Below are 6,000 nucleotides of genomic sequence, written 5' to 3' on the forward strand. Positions count from 1 at the left end.
CTGGGACTAATTCAACGTACTTCGTAAAATAATCAACGAAGACTATTAGAAATCTGTTCTGTTTCGAACTTAGTGGTAGGGGACCCATTATGTCCACTCCGACCATATCGAACGGATCGATAGGGTCCGTACTTTTCATTAATCCAGGTACACGACGATTTCGGGCTTTGTGTTGCTGGCATATCACACAACACTGGACGTATTTTTTAACGTCGGACTGTAAACTATGCCAAAAATAGCGATATCGAACTTTTGCAATAGTTTTGTCTCTACCTCTATGGGCTGAAGTAGGGTGGTCATGCAACAATCTAATAGAATCTTGTCTTAAACAAGAGAGTAAATACAATTTTCGAGGATGATTTCCCCAAGCTTTTCGATATAAAATATCGTTATCGATTTCGAATTTAGTTGTAAATTTCTCAACTTTTAACCCTAACGATTCACGAATCTGAATGCATTCTGGATCATTTTCTTGGGCTTGTTTTACATCGTCTATCGATAATGTATTGTACATGGAATGAGGGGCCGGGGGTAAAACTGCACGTTGGGATTGCTCAAGGGTTGAGTCTCTTAATTCCATAGCAGCTAACGAAGTAGGGGCTCGCGAGAGAGCGTCTGCTACGACGTTTTCAACGCCCTTTTTATACACTATATCAAACCTAAAAGATTGCAAATACATGGCCCATCTAACTAATCGAGCGTTAGGATCCTTGACGTTAAACAACCACTGTAAGCTCTTGTGATCAGTGAGTACAGTGAACGGTTGATTTTCTAAAAATGGTCGAAATTTTTTAACGGCCCATAAAATAGATAAACACTCTTTCTCCATAGTCGTATACTTTTTCTCAGCGATACTAAGCAATCGACTAGCGTATGCTAGCGGAACTTCAACTCCATTTTGCCTCTGAGACAGCATACAACCGAGTCCCAAGTCACTTGCATCCGTAGTCAGGATACAAGCTTCGGTCGACTTGTACGTGGACAGCGGTCCGGCATTGTACAATGCCTGCTTCAGAAGCTCAAATGATCGTTGTTGTTCCGCGCCCCATACAAATCGAATATCTTTTCTCTTAAGCCTATGTAGTGGTTCCGCTAAAAGAGAATATTTAGGAATGAACCTTGAGTGCCAACCGGTAAGGCCTAAAAATCGTTGCACTTGTTTAACATTTTTTGGAGGTGGAAATTTCTCGATCGCGTCGAAACGTGATCGGTCTATATGAATACCCGTTTCGTTCACCACGTGACCGAGAATTTTAGCCTCCAATTGTGCAAATTGGCACTTTTCTACTTTCAACGTTAAACCGGCATTTCTTAACTGAGTGAGGGCATACTCTAGCGCTTTTAAATGATTCTCTTAATTTTCAGAAACGATTAGTATATCGTCGAGATATACACACAAATCAAACTCGTTCCCATCACGGAACAATTCATCAACTAAACGTTGAAAAGTGCAAGGGGCTCCCGTTAGACCAAAAGGTAGAACATTAAATTCGTATTTTCCCGAACTCGTTACAAATGTGGTTTTCGGTATTGAATTTGGATGGACTTCGATCTGCCAATATCCAGATCGTAAGTCCAATGCTGTTATATGTTTCGCTTTTTTCATACGCATTAACATATCGTCGATACGTTGCATTGGATATGGGTCTTTAGCAGTTACCTTGTTTAACTTCCGGTAATCCACGCAAAGACGCATTTTTCCACCTCGGTTCTCCTGATGTACCAGTACTACTGGGGACGCCCAAGGACTCTTAGAAGGTCTTATTAATTTATCACGTAATAATTCTTGAACCTTTTCTTCGATTATTTGACGTTTCTCGTCACCGACTCTATAAGGAGCGCTTCTTATCGCGGTTGCATCACCAGTATTTATTTCGTGATATATTAAATTAGTTCGACCTTCTTTAGGCTCAAAACATTCGGGGTATCTTATAAATAGTGATTTTAATTCATGCTGTAGTTTAATAGGTAGGTTTGTATTTTTTATTGTCTTATTGATAATTTCAATAACAATAGGACTAGGGGGACTTTGTTTACTTTCATTTTCGAAGGGAATCTGCAGATTTACAATACGACAGGTTCCTGTCTGGAAATCTAATACTGCTGGAGAGTTTTGTAAAAAATCTCTACCTAAAATGAAGTCACATAATAGTGAAGGGACGATTAGAAATTCCTGATTAAATTTTCTATTTCCTATACAAAATTTAATTTTCTCGGAGCCTTTTGTAAGGTATAACGTCCGTCACCTAATACTATACACTCGACTTCTCCCTCTGGTTGAAAATTATCTCTTTAACCTTTTCCATGGATTCGTCGATACTGAGCCAGACTCATAAACGAAGCATCCGCTCCTGAGTCAAGCCTAGTATCAAAGACGCCATGGGGATATTGTATTTTTATTGCTACAGGTGGACTTTTAGACAAACGTTTAATTACTCCTAGTTTTCGTTTCGGGAACCGGCAGCTCCTGCCTCCCCTCCGGAAGCGCGCGATCCCGAAGCGCGGCTCCCGTTTTCGTTTCCCTGACGGGGAGAAGGGGCAATCTCGTGAAAAATGTCCCGTACCATTGCAGTTATAGCAGCGATTTCTTTGACCTTGGTTTCGGGGGGATTGAAAATTTCCGCGGGAGTTTCTAAATCCGAGCGCTGATGAGTTCATACTATTCGTGGTCAAAGGTTTGTAATCAGAGGTATTATTTGATTTATAAAACCTTGATGAAGCATTATTCACTGGTGGTCTACCTTGCCCGTTGGTTCGAAAAAATGGACGATTCGGGGAAGAGCGGTAATAAACGCTTCCTCTATTTTGGGACTTTGCGTTATTGCTAGGGTTATGACTGGCTACATTCGTTGGTTTCTCGACATTACTAGTTTTTCGAATTTCTTTTAGAGATGTTTCTAAGGAGTCACAACGAGTCTGTAAGGCAGCCAGATTTGTCGTAGGATATGAAATTAAATGTACGCGTAATTCTGGTTTTACATTTCGCCTAATAATCGAAGCTAAGACTGAGTCGCTCTCGGGATGAATGAGGCAATTATTTAATTTCATAACTCGAGCAATATATTCAGCAACTGTTTCATTTTCTTTTTGAGAAGCTTGTCTTAAGTCGTTTATCATTTGTTCCTCAACTTCGGTTGGTAAAAAATAAAACTCTTAAACTATCGATAAATTCTTGAACTGTGATTTGAGCTCTTATAGGGTAAATGGTCTGTCTGTACCACGATAACGCTCTGTCTTTTAACATGGTCGGAATTAAATCTAGAAGTACATTATCAGCTAATTGATGTAAAGTCTTAAAGTCGTCTAGGGCTGTTAAAAATTCACGAAGGTTTTCATGAGGCTTACCGCTAAACGATAACTCTTTAGGCGGTCTTGGTATTGACTGTGCGGCACGGAAAGCCTGCGCCAATAATTGAGCGAGGGCGGCTAGATCCGCCATATTGAATCACCCGAGACTCACACGTTGGTAAGCCTAATCAGAGGTTTTCTTCAAACCATCAAAGCACTCAGTGATTGCTCATAAAATATTAAATTCGATCGTTAATTTATATCCTGGTCACGGCACCATTTATGTAACCGACGAGGCTTACTATTTCTATTAAAATCGAGACCTGAGCCAAGTCTCTTTAATATTATCTAACCTCGGCTACACAAATCGGAATCCCCTTTGTTTCAATAACCCCAGGTTAAATCCAAGTTCATCCGCGTGTATAATTTAGACATTCACTGAGTACGTTATGGAATGAAATAAAACCAGTTTCGTTCTTTAATACAAATTTAAATTTTTAATAACTCTTCCAATTTAATAAAAATAATGTCTCACCAAATGTTCCATTCTTGAACAGAAAAATTAGAAAAACGGGTGACGCTGAAAAACTCGAGCTCCCGCCTTCCTTTCGACTAAGCTCTTGATTACAACAAAAATTATAACGTGAAGTCCGAAAACATATATATATATAAAACAACGTTCACCCGATTGTACGTCACCCCTCGTGACTTTGTGTTCGTCAATTTTTCCAACTCACATTGACCGCGGTAGTGGCTCCATCTGGTGAGACGTTTTGTAGTTAAAGGCAGCGGATGGCGGCGGATTTAAAAGAAATGCCATCCGTTGCAAGTGTTTTCAAGTTGCTTTTAAATATAGTTGAAAATAGGCATTGTTTTCACTCGTTGATTATGGTAGAGGATGTACAATTTTCATTTAGGTAGTTTTTTCAAATTTGAATTTGAAATTTTAATACCCTGCACCTGAAGTCTGAAACGCTTTGTAGGTTATAAATAAAGTGCTTAAATTTTTTGGGTTCAATAGTTGTATTTCTGGGTGAAACATTTGCATTTATTAAAGTTATCGTGTTGAACGGAGCTTCAGTGTTTTCAGAATTAAATGTAAGTGAAGTTGCCTTTAAATATAGTTTAAAATAGGCATTGTTAATCCTAGATTATGGTAGGATATAGAAAATTTTCATTTAGGCAATTTTTTTTAAATTTGAGTTTTAAATTTTGTTGTTCTGCACGATATATTATCATTTATTTAAAACTCAAATTTGAAAAAGTGGTCTGAATGAAATTTTTTTATTTTTTACCATAACCAATTGGTGAACACAGTCTAACAATTCCTATGCTCAACTATATTTAAAGTCAACTTCACTTACATTTAATTCTCAAAACACTGAAGCTCCGTTCAACACGATACCTTTTAATAAATGCAAATTTTTACCAAGAAATACAACTATTGAAGCCAAAAATATTTAGCCACTTTATTTTTAACCTACACAGCCTGTCAGACTTGGGGAAGGTTGTTTTTAGTGAGGGTTCAATCACATTTGAAAAAATTGCTTGAGCTTTAAATAAATGGTATAGGGTGCTGGATATTAAAATTTCAAACTCATATTTAAAAAAACTACATAAATGAAAATTTCCCATATCCTACCATTATCAATAAGTTAACACAGACCGATAATGATTATTTTTAAATATATTTAAAGCTAATTTACATTAGGTTTAATTCTGAAAACACTGAAGTTTGTTCAACGCGTTAATTTATGCAAATTTTTCACACCGAAGCAGAATTATTGAACTCAAAAACAATTTCACTTTTTTCATTTTAACCTACCCAGCGATTCAGACTTGGGGAAGGTGGTTTTTAGTGAGGGTTCAATCACATTTGAAAAAAAAATTACTTGAGCTTTTAAATAAGTGATATAGGGTGCAGAGTGTTAAAATCTTAACAAAGCTCAAGCTTTTTTTTTCAATTGTAATTGAACCCGAGGGGTTAACCACTTTTGAAAACCGGTGTACAAATCAGCAGTGAAATCACTTCAAATCAGTAGCTTTCATAACGTTAAATCAAGAGTGAAATTACATGAAATCTGGAATCAGGTCATATATTTTTTAATTGACCAATGTTTGAGCTTAATTACCCTTACAAAAACTTTCTTAAGAATACTTAATAATTTGTAAAGGGAAATTCTATGGAATTTCGAAAGAGATTTTATTGGGAAATATTGGGAAGTTTGGTACTTTTTTCCCAAGCACTTCTTAAGATATTCTTAAGAAAATACCCAAGAAAATCCCAACGATATTCCCAAGGTTTTCCAAAATATTCCCACGGTTTCTCACAGAAGTTCTTAAGAAATTACCAAGGTTTACCAACGATATTTGCAAGGTTTCGCAAAGACATTCCCCAAGTATTCCCAAGAAATCCCCTAGGTGTTCCCATGGTTTTCCAAATAAAATCCTACGGTTTTCCCAATAATTTCCCAAGGTATTCCAAAGAAATTCCCAAACTATAACCAAGTCATTCCCATGAAATTTCCAAGATATTTACACGTTTTCCCAAAGAAATACCTAAGACATTTCCACATTTTCCCAAAGTATTCCCAAGACATTTCCCAAAGAATTCCTTAAGTATTCCCACGTTTTTCCCAAGGTTGTCTATAAATGCCAAAGGATTTCCAAAAACTTTTCAAATGAAATTCCACAACGTTCCTCCAAATATTT

The sequence above is a fragment of the Leiobunum rupestre genome, chromosome 6 (genome assembly GCF_980474605.1).
Source record: "Leiobunum rupestre chromosome 6, qqLeiRupe1.1.hap1, whole genome shotgun sequence".
Taxonomy (NCBI): Eukaryota; Metazoa; Arthropoda; class Arachnida; order Opiliones; family Sclerosomatidae; genus Leiobunum; species Leiobunum rupestre.